At 45.7% G+C, this 11769-nt stretch overlaps 1 pseudogene; it reads right to left on the bottom strand.

Moving 5' to 3' along the window:
* Window positions 1-81: 81 nt before the first annotated feature.
* LOC123347901 lies at window positions 82-10048 on the bottom strand (annotated as a pseudogene).
* Between the last annotated feature and the right edge of the window lie 1721 nt (window positions 10049-11769).

Here is an 11769-nt window from a genome sequence, read left to right on the forward strand (position 1 = left end):
TGTTTTCCTACAGAACAGGTCATTTCCTCCCTGCAAATAGCAACAGGTCAATGAATAAATGAGAGCTGGGGGTTGGGGGAATCAATAAAATGCTAGTGGATTTCTCCCATTCTTCCCATTCTGACTAACTCTACTTTTCTTTCTCTAATTTCTCCGGCTATGTGAAAAGATGCTTTTCTCTACCATTTTCCTAAAGGTTTCCTTCACCTCTTTGTTCCTCAGTGTGTATATTACGGGGTTCAACATTGGCGTCATGACTGTGTACATGAGGGAAATCATTTGGTCACTCTCCAGGCTGTAGCTGGACTTGAGCCTCAGATAGGTGATAAGGGCAGGTCCATAGAACAAAGTGACCACCATGAGGTGGGAGGAGCAGGTGGAGAGCACTTTCCGCCTTCCCTCTGCCAATGGCAGCTTCAGGAGCGTGGCAATAAGGCAGATGTGGGACAGCATTATCAACAGGAAAGGGCTCATGATGAACAGCCCTGACATGGCCAAGAAAATGATCTTGGAGGTGTCCGTGCATGCCATCTTCACCACTGAAGGGATGTCGCAGAAGAAGTGGTGGATGCAGTTGGAGCTACAGAAGGACAGGTTGAAGATCCATGTGGTCTGAACCATTTCCACCAAGACGCTGATGACACACAAGGTTGCTGCTAGCTGAGCCCCAGCCCACTCACAATTGTTTGGTGCCTACATTGGGGCTGGAGGGAGGCACCCATCTCTGTTCGTGATCCACAGCAGAGAACCCTTCTCCTGGTGTCAAGCAGATTAGGCCATGGTGCCTAAATACCTTAAAAAATCTGGCCCATAGGCAACTAACAGGGCCGGCTTGGCTTTTTTGCCGCCCCAAGCAAAAAAACACCTGTGGGCTGGCCAGAGCAGTGAAGAGGGGGGAACAAACAAACCTGTGGGCTGGCCGGAGCAGCGAAGTGGGGGGGGGGGACACAAACAAACCTGTGGGCCGGACCGAGCAGCGAAGTTTGGGGGGACAAACAAACCTGCAGGGCGGACGGAGCGCAGGTGCAGGGGGACTCCCGGCCCTGCAGATGTGCCCCGGGCAGCGGGGGGCGGAGGGAGAGAAGGGGGGCAGCCAGGGCTTCCTTCAGTGGGGCACTCACCACGCTGCCTGCCAGGAGGGCTCCGTGCCGCTGCAGTCGGCGGGCAGGGAAGGACACGGGCTGCCCTGCCATGCTTGCTACAGACCTGGCACCGCTCCCAGCAGGGCGCTCCCCTCCTCTGCACTGCTGCCCCCTACAGGGCGGCCGGAGCAGAGAACCAAAAAGAAAAAAGAAAAAAACCTGCACGGGTGGCCAAAGCAGCGAATGCTGCCCCTCGGAATCTGCCGCCTCAAGCACAAGCTTGCTCGGCTGGCGCCTGGAGCCGGCCCTGGCAACTAAACCTGGGGGTTCGGAACTTTTGTGGACATGGGCCTATGGAAATATGGGGCTAGATCTCCATCTGGTGGATATTAGCTTATTTCCATTGAAGTTGAGCTGTGCAACAAAAATGTCAGATGAAATTCAATGATGATAAATGTAAAGTAATGCACATTGGAAACCCCCAGGTTTACTTGCCTACGGGCCAGATTTTTTAAGGTATTTAGGCACCTGAAAAGAGTTTCATCTGTATGAAGTGCTGCCTGACAGTGGCTGATGGAAGAAAAGATCAGAAGATTGGAGATGCAGGTGGAAACTCTGGATTGGAGTTTAAAAAGGGGGTTCGAGTGGATGATGGAGCAAAAACCTGGCGGAGTCTGAAGGGGAAAGCTCAGACATGCAGGATGGAAGGCAGGACCAAAGAACTCTGAGAGGAGACTGCTGGGTGAGGAAAGTGGACAGTGGAAGCATGTGACTATAGAGAACCAGGCAGAGGGAAAAGACGGGGCTAGTGAAAGGAGAAATAGAGCTCAGGAACGGTTTTTCGAGGTTGGGAAAATGATGAAGGCGACAGCAGGTGGTCGCTGAAGGTTGAGAGGCCAAGGAAGAAAGAGAAAAAGTCAGGAAAAAAAAAAAACTAGACTAAGATCCTAAATAGGAAGAGACAAGAGGGGAAGAGGTTCTAATGGAGTATAACAGCACCAACTATGAGCCCCCAGGAGGATATGAGATGGGTTGAGAAGGACTGCAAGGAGCGAATAGGAATTGAGATGAGGACTTTTCAGCCAGAGGGAACAGGGGATAGACTGGAGAATCGCAACATCACCAGGAAAAGGCAGCGTCTACGTGATTGGAGGTCTCCTTACTGAGAAAAATAGAGAGGCCTGTAACCAGAGCTGATCCAGAGAACAGAAGGGTGTGCTGTTTGATGGGTGCTAAGATATGGGAGGTGGACCTGAGGCTGAAGAGGATCCTAATGGGAGTGGGAAAGAATCCGCTGATTGTCCTTCATGTGGCAATGAATGATACGGCTAGATTCTCGCTGGAACATATCAAGGGAGACTATGCCAGGCTGGGGAAAACACTTAAGGAAATCAAGGCTCAGGTGATCTTCAGTGGGATTCTGCCCGTTCCTGGAGAGGGGTAACAAAGGTGTGACAAGATTATGATGATCAACAGATGGCTCAGGCACTGGTGCTATAAGGAGGGCTTTGGGATGTATGGCCACTGGGAGGCATTCATGGACAGAGGACTGTTCTCTCAGGATGGACTTCACCTGAGTAGGGAGGGAAATAGACTTTTAGGATGGAGGCTGGCACAACTGATTAAGAGAGCTTTAAACTAGGAATTGGGGGGAGATGGTTGGGAGATGTCCAGGTAATCTCCATGCCAGATATTAACATTGAGAGGAAAGAAAATGAAGTAAGAAAGGATACAGCCGTGGGTAGGAGAATGGACATATGGAGGAAGGGTAGTGTAGATTACCATTCTAATAGGCAATACTGGGGCAGAATGTCTGGGCCTAATCGGGTAAAGAATGTGAGTGAAGCCAAACAGCAAGAAGTAAGATGTTTGTACACCAATGCGAGGAGCCTAGGTAACAAAATGGAGGAACTAGAGTTACTGGTGCATGAAGTAAATCCAGATATTATAGGGATAACAGAAACATGGTGGAATAGTAGTCATGACTGGAGTACAGGTATTGAAGCGTATGTGCTGTTTAGGAAAGACAGAAATAAAGGCAAAGGTGGTGGAGCAGCATTGTATATCAATGATGAGGTAGACTGTAAAGAAATAAGAAGGGATGGAATGAATAAGACAGAGTCTGTCTGGGCAAAAATCACATTGGGGAAGAAAGCTACTAGAGTCGCCCCTGGGATAGTGCTTGGGGTGTGCTATAGACCGCCGGGATCTGATTTGGATATGGAAAGAGACCTTTTTAATGTTTTTAATGAAATAAATACTAATGGGAATTGTGTGATCATGGGAGACTTTAACTTCCCAGGTATAGACTGGAGGACAAGTGCTAGTAATAATCATATCATAGGGCTCAGATTTTCTTAGATGTGATAGCTGATGGATTCCTTCACCAAGTAGTTGCTGAACCAACAAGAGGGGATGCCATTTTAGATTTGATTTTCGTGAGTAGTGAAGACCTCAAAGAAGAAATGGTTGTAGGGGACAATGTTGGTTCGAGTGATCATGAGCTAATTCCGTTTAAATTAAATGGAAGGATAAACAAAAATAGATCTGTGACTAGGGTTTTTGATTTCCAAAGGGCTACCTTTAAAGAATTAAGGTAATTAATTAGAGAAGTGGATTGGATTGAAGAAACTTGTGGATCTAAAGATGGAGGAGGCCTAGAATTACTTCAAGTCAGAATTGCAGAAACTATCAGAAGCCTGAATCCCAAGAAAGGGGAAAAAATTCAAAGTCAGGAGTTGTAGGCCAAGCTGGATGAGCAAGCATCTCAGAGAGGTGATTAAGAAAAAGCAGAAAGCCTACAAGGAGTGGAAGATGGGAGGGATCAGCAAGGAAAGCTACCTTATTGAGGTCAGAACATGTAGGGATAAAGTGAGAAAGGCCAAAAGCCATGTAGAGTTGGACCTTGCAAAGGGAATTAAAACCAATTGTAAAAGGTTCTATAGCCATATAAAGAAGAAGAAGAAAACAAAGAAAGAAGAAGTTGGACCACTAAACACGGAGGAGGGAGTAGAGGTTAAGGATAATCTAGGCATGGCCCAATATCTAAACAAATACTTTGTCTCAGTCTTTAATGAGGCTAATGAGGAACTTAGGGATAATGGAAGGATGACAAATGGGAATGAGGATATGCAGGTAGATATTACCACATCCGAGGTAGAAGCCAAAGTCGAACAGCTTAATGGGACTAAATCAGGGGGCCCAGATAATCTTCATCCAAGAATATTAAAGGAACTGGCACATGAAATTGCAAGCCCATTAGCATGAATTTTTAATGACTCTGTAAACTCAGGGGTTGTACCATATGACTGGAAAATTGCTAACATAATTCCTATCTTTAAGAAAGGGAAAAACGATGATCTGGGCAACTACAGGCCTGTTAGTTTGATACCTGTAGTATGCAAGGTCTTGGGAAAAAAATTGAAGGAGAAAGTAGTTAAGGACCATGAAGTCAACTGCTGGTCCCCGTGTCCCTCATGGACTCTGGTGCTCCGTTATCTGGGATGCTTCCCCCTAGCAGTACACCCCTCAGTCTCAGGGTCTCCCCTCCCTGGGGAACCCCCACCCCCTATACCCACTTTGCTCAGTGTAAGGCTACTGCCAGTCACCAACTAGCCTCCGTTCCCTGGGGCAGACTGCAGTGTATGCCACTCTATCACTGGCAAGGGGGGGTTGACCTGCTGCCTTCTTCTACTACCCAGTACCAGTATGGGCCTGGAATTCAGGCCCTGGAGCCTGGAGAGTTGCCAGCCTGGAGCTCCCCTGCTCCTCTGGCTTTTCCCAGCCCTGCCTCACTCCCAGGTACCTCTCAATCTTCCAGCAGCTGGGCCTGTCTCCATCCACAGCTAGAGGAGAGACTACTGCCTCTGGCGGCCCTGGCCGTATCATCAGGCACGGTCAGTCTGTTTGGGGCATGGCCCCAGCTGCAGCCACTTCGCCCAATTAGCCGGGGCTTTGCTCCCTTCCCCAGCCCCAGCCCTCTGCAGGGCTCTTCCAACCCCTTCAGGGCTGGAGCGGGTGCTCACCCCACTACAGATGGGGATCAATATGAAAATTGAAAGGTGGATAAGGAACTGGTTAAAGGGGAGACTACAATGGGTCGTGCTGAAAGGCAGACTGTCAGGCTGGAGGGAGGTTACTAGTGGAGTTCCTCAGGGATCATTTTTGGGACCAATCTTATTTAATCTCTTTATTACTGACCTTGGTACAAAAAGTGGGAACGTGCTAATAAAGTTTGCGGATGACACGAAGCTGGGAGGTATTGCTAAACACAGAGAAGGGCCAGGATATCCTACAGGAAGATCTGGATGACCTTGTAAACTGCAGTAATAGTAATAGGATGAAATTTAATAGTGAAAAGTGCAAAGGTCATGCATTTAGGGATTAATAACAAGAATTTTAGTTATAAATTGGGGACGCATCAGTTGGAAGTAATAGAGGAGGAGAAGGACCTCAGAGTATTGGTTGACCACAGGATGACTATGAGCCACCAGTGTGATATGGCCGTGAAAAAAGCTAATACGGTCTTGGGATGCATCAGGTGAGGTATTTCCAGGAGAGATAAGGAGGTGTTAGTACCATTATTGCAAGACACTGGTGAGAACCTCATCTGGAATAGTGTGTGCAGTTCTGGTCTCCCATGTTCATAAGGATGAATTCAAACTGGAACAGGTACAGAGAAGGGCTACTAGGATGATCCGAGGAATGGAAAACCTGTCTTATGAAAGGAGACTGAAAGAGCTTGGCTTGTTTAGCCTAACCAAAAGAAGGCTGAGGGGAGATATGATTGCTCTCTATAAATATACCAGAGGGATAAATATCAGTGAGGGAGGGGAATTATTTAAATTCAGTACCAATGTGGACACAAGAACAAATGGATATAAACTGGCCATCAGGAAGTTTAGACTTGAAATTAGACAAAGGTTTCTAACCATCAGAGGAGTGAAGTTCTGGAACAGCCTTCCAAGGGGATCAGTGGGAGCAAAAGACATATCTGGCTTCAAGACTAAAGCTTGATAAGTTTATGGAGGGGATGGTATGATGGGATAGCCTAATTTTGGAAATTAATTGGTCTTTGACTATTAGCGGTAAATATGCCCAACGGCCTGTGATGGGTGTTAGATGGGGTGGGATCTGAGTTACTACAGAGATTTTCTTTCCTGGTTGTCTGGCTGGTGAGTCTTGCCCACATGCTCAGGGTTTAGCTGATCAGCATATTTGTGGTTGGGAAGCAATTTTCCTCCAGGGCAGATTGGCAGTGGCCCTGGGGTTTTTTCGCCATCCTCTGCAGCGTGGGGCATGGGTCAACTTGCTGGAAGAGTCTCTGCACCTTGACGTCTGTTAAACCATGATTTGAGGACTTCAATAGCTCAGACATAGGTTTGATACAGGATTGGGTGGGTGAGATTCTGTGGCCTGCATTGTGCAAGAGGTCAGACTAGATCATCATAATGGTCCCTTTTGACCTTTATAGTGTATGATTCTATGATTCTATGAATATGGAGCCACCTTCACACCAGACTGCATGTAACCTTCTTTCTATTTGAATACTCTTTGTTTGAGGGGTAATCCTTAGAAGAATCCACTTCAAAGGGTGACTGGGCTGTAAAAAATAAAAAAACAAAAAAAATCCCCAGGACATCTCTCCCTGTCTCTCTATCTCTCTCTTTTTTTTACCTAAGAAGATAAAGAAACCAGCATTTCGACTTCAAGGTTGATTCTGACCTGTGAATTTGGTCAGCCAGGCTGCTGGGAACTGGTGGAAAGGATTTTACCTTGAACCAAGTGTAGCTTGTTAAGTTTAAGCTCCTAGAAAGTGTTTTATCTTTATTTCTCTTGTAACCATTATATCTTTTTATGTTAATTAATTTATTTTCTCCTTTTATCCAAACAATTGAAGTGCTGTGTTTAAACTGAGCTGTTTGGTAACTCCCGTTGTAGTAGTAGACTGCTGAATATTGACCGTTCACAGAGGCAATGGATCTTTAATACCTGAACTTTCCAGGAGAGGGCTGAAACAATGCAGAACACAGTTATGGGAAAATTCAGGACTGAGAGAATGTTGGGGTCAACCTGCAAGTTAGTAATCCAGGTTGGTGGAGGTCAGAGTGTGAATGGAGTGTGGCTCAGAGACTGCAGGCGTCAGAGTTGCTGGACCAGGACTGCAGTTTCACCAGACACTAAAGGTGCTGTTAGGCTGTTTGTGAGCACACCAGGTGGGAGCTACAACAGCACAGGATTGTGAGGCACCCAGTGTAGCTAGGCAGAGGGTGACACAACCCTTCATGGATCTGGATTGCACCTTGGAATGTGAAACCCAGGTCTAACTCCATGTGAAAATGGCTGGTGGAGTGCCTTCATAATCTTTGAGCATGGTGGTTGGGAGACTCATGTGAGAGACACAAGTTCAAAATCTCTATCTGTCTGAGGGGGAGAAGGGATTTAAAATGGGGATTTCTCAGGTGACTGCCCTAACCACTGGACTTTGGGGACCTGATTATCCACTGTTTGTGTGAGTTACACTTCTACAGTGTGGATCTGTTCCATCCTCCCTGCCTCAATCCTTCTCTAGTGGCTGGACCACATTGAGGTATATGAATCTGCTGCTGGTTTTTAGCTAATAGTGGAATATTTTTGCTCAGGCAATGGGGACTCATGTTTTCAGATCCAGAGGTCTTTAGTCCAGTCCCTGCTGCCGATGATCCACAAATGGGATAATTTACATCATGTGACATGTAGTTCTTAAAATGTTGCCAGAATTGGAAGATTCTTCCTCTCATCCATTCCAGGCTTTCAGTTCCACTTTGTGCTCACTTTGAACATATGCAAGTGACGACACAGGCAGCAAAGCAAGGGGAGAATGGAGCATGAGAGTATCCACATTAGAATTTAGCTAGATGAGAGTTTCGCTTAAGGTATTTGGACACCCATTTCCTATTAATTGAGCATCCAAATCCCTCCAGGGTCCTTGTAAATCTTGGGCTCAATCCCTATTTCCCTTCTCTGGACAAGGAATAGTAATATGCTCTTCCTTTCATGCTTCCTTTCTCTCTCCAGGCTGGGATGTTTCAAAGAAGCCTAAGGGAGTTAAGCACTCAGCTCCCATTCAAAGTCAACAAGAGTTGGGCACCTAACTCTAGACAGGTCTCCTTAAAAAATCACATTAACTGGAGAGGGTGCAGAGAAGAGCCACAATAATGATTTGAGGGATGCAAAAAAATCTCTTTTGGAGAGAGACTTAAGGAGTTCAATCTGTTTAGTTTACTTAAAATCAAGACCAAGAGGTTACTTGATTGCCATTTGCAAGCACATTCATGGGGAGAAAATACTGAGTAACGGAAGGTCTCTTTAATCTGATGCAGAAAAGGCATAACAAGAAACTGTGGCTGGAAATTAAAGCCAGACAAATTCAAATTAGAAATAAGGCAACAAATTTTAAACAGGGAGGGTGATTAACCATCAGAACAAACTACCAAGGGAAGTGGATTCCCCATCTCTTGATGTTTTAGAAATACATATGGTTAGGTAACACATTTCTGAAAATGACAGGTTCACCAGGAAGAAATACATGGGGGTGTGAAGGGAGGGAATGAATTTTATGGATAGAAAGGCAGACAGGATGCCTTTTTGTATGCTTTTGAAACACAATTTTTCAGGTTCAATACAGGGTTAATTAGATGAAATCCTATGGTCTGTGTTACACAGCACAGATTTGATCTAATTATAGCTACTGGCCTCAACACTGATTAATCTATAAAGGACACTTTTGAAATCAAAGCATTAGGACTGTAAATGTGTTAGGGCAGAGACTGCCTGTTACGATTTGTGTGTTTGTACTGTGGATAGAACAATGAAGCTCTGAATCTCAGTTGAAGCTTCTAGGTGCTATAATAATAATAATAATGATATTTGGTCCATTATTATTCTGTGGATTTGCATGTACAAGGTGCCTAATAGAAATGTTCTTAGCAGTGAGGAACATCAGGGTTTGATTTTAACTCGGCCAGGGACCAGAAGTTTCTTGCTAATGTCTTCTTCAAGGCTCCCTTCACCTCTTTATTCCTCAGGGTATATATTACAGGGTTTAACAGTGGTGTCACGACTGTGTACATCAGGGAAATCATCTTATCGGTGTTTGGCGAATAGCTGGACCTGGGTTGCAAGTAGGTGAAAAGGGCTGTTCCATAAAATAATGACACCACCATCAGATGTGCAGAGCAGGTGGAGAAGGCCTTGTGACAGCTCTCAGCTGAGGGCATCTTAAGGATGGTGGAGATGATACGGACGTAGGAGACCAGAATCAGCAGGAACGGCCCCATGATGAACAGCATGGACAACCCAAACAGCGCCATCTCATTCATGGAGGTGTCTGCACAGGCCAGCTTCACCACGGGCAGGATATCGCAAAAGAAGTGGCGAATTTGTTGAGGGCCACAGAAGGGCAAAGTGAAGATCCAAGTGGTTTGTGCTACTTCCACCAGAAACACCAGTGACCCAAGAGGCAGCAGCCAGGCAGACACAGACCCTGCTGCCTCATGATCCAGCGTGTATTGCAAGGGATGGCATTATGGCAACATAGCGGTCATAAGCCATGGTCGCCAGGAGGCAGCATTCTGTGAGGCCCAGGGATGGTGAAAAACATACATCTGGGCTGCACAACACCACGATGGAGATGCTTTTGTGCTCTACAAGGAGGTGCACCAACATCTGTGGGACCACAACTGGTTGTGTAACACATTTCCAAGAAGGACAAATTCACCAGGAAGAAATACATGGGGGTGTGGAGGGAAGGACTGAGTTTTATCAGTAGAATAATGACTATGTTCCCCATGATGGTGAGGAGGTAGATCAATAGAAACACCAGAAAACAGAAGAACCTAAAGCTCCTGGAGGTAGGAGAAAGCCACAAATGTGAATTCGGTGAGAACGGTTTGGCTTTCATTCAGTTCTTCTTTTTTATATGGCATCTGTAGGTAAATTATGGACAAGAGGAAGAAGAAAATGCATGAAAAGTGAAACAATAAGCACCAAAAATCAGATGAAAGTCGGGCACTGAATCGGTTTCTCCTGCTCGCCTTTTCTGTTTAGTTGCTATGGCTGTAAAATGTTTAGCATGAACAAATGACAGATACAGAAGGGAAATAACTCATCATTGCTTGATTCTCTGCTCTTTCAGTAACCCGTGCCATGTGACCACTGCACTCAATATGTATTCTACAGCAAGGGCCAGACTAGAATATCCCAGTCCCTGGACCATTCATACCAATTAGTTGCTCTTTCACATGCCTTCTGTGTGTACTGTATCTAAGATGGATGATGCCTGTGTATTTATTGGTTATATACAATGTGCAAAGTAGGTTGTTTGTTCTTGTAACTGAGAGAGAGGTAGTTGCTAATTATATTTCCTTACTTATAAAATCAATACATCCTACTACAGGTACGGGGTGTACTCGGGATATGTGGATGTTGCTGTAACCCATGCAACTTCATCTTTCTCTAGTGGCTAGTTCACATAAAAGCTTTATGAGTCTGCTGCTGCTCCCACCTTAACACTACAGGCTGTGATTTTTCAAAGGAGCCTAAGAGAGTGAAACCACCAAATCCCACTGAATTTCCCAGCCTTAGCTTGAGCATTAGGGGCCTATGTTTGAGCTCTGCCCATGTAGTTCAGGAAGTAGATCATAAAACCTAAGGCTTCCAAGGGAGGTTGTGTAATCCTTGTCATTGGAGGAAGCAGGCTAGACAAACACCAATCAGGGATGATCTAGATTTACTTGGTCCTGCCTCAATGCGGAAGGCTAGACTTGATTACCTCTCTCTTGCAAGCCTATATTTCTATGTTTCAATGAAAATCATTGACAGAGGAACTGTCTTTTATCCTGGATCAGTGCAATGCCTAGGACAGAGCCCTCCTTTTGTTGGGAGATTCAAAGCACTACCATGATTCGAGCAAAGAGAAATTTCCAAAGGTACCATGGGAAGCTAGTCCTCCAACTCCCATCAATGTTCAAGGAGAGTTGGGCAACTAATTCATTTGTGTCTTTCAACATTTTCCCATATTGGGCCATTAGCTGGTGTAACTCACCATTATTGCACTGAGGTCAATGGAACTATTGCAATTTACGCCAGCTAAGGATCTTTCCCAATAGCTCAGGCCTGTAATTCCACCTGTATTGGTTCCTTCTTGGCAACAAGGGCACACTGTTGACTCATATTCAGCTTTTCGTCCACCGTAACCCCTAGGTCCTTTTCTGCAGAACTGCTGCCCAGCCATTCGGTCCCTAGTCTGTAGCAGTGCACGGGATTCTGCCGTCCTAAGTGCAGGAGTCTGCACTTGTCCTTGTTGAACCTCATCATATTTCTTTTGGCCCAATCCTCTAATATGTCTAGGTCCCTCTGTATCCTATCCCTACCCTCCAGCGTATCAACCACTCCTCCCAGTTTAGTGTCATCTGCAAACTTGCTGAGGGTGCAGTCCACACCATCCTCCAGATCGTTAATGAAGATATTGAACAAAACCGGCCCCAGCACCGACCCTTGGGGCACTCCACTTGATACTGGCTGCCAGCTAGACATGGAACCATTTATCACTACCCGTTGAGCCCGACCATCTAGCCAGTTTTCTATCCACCTTACCGTCCATTCATCCAGCCCATATTTCTTTAACTTGCTGGCAAGAATACTGTGG

The sequence above is a fragment of the Mauremys mutica genome, chromosome 13, assembly GCF_020497125.1.
Source record: "Mauremys mutica isolate MM-2020 ecotype Southern chromosome 13, ASM2049712v1, whole genome shotgun sequence".
Taxonomy (NCBI): Eukaryota; Metazoa; Chordata; order Testudines; family Geoemydidae; genus Mauremys; species Mauremys mutica.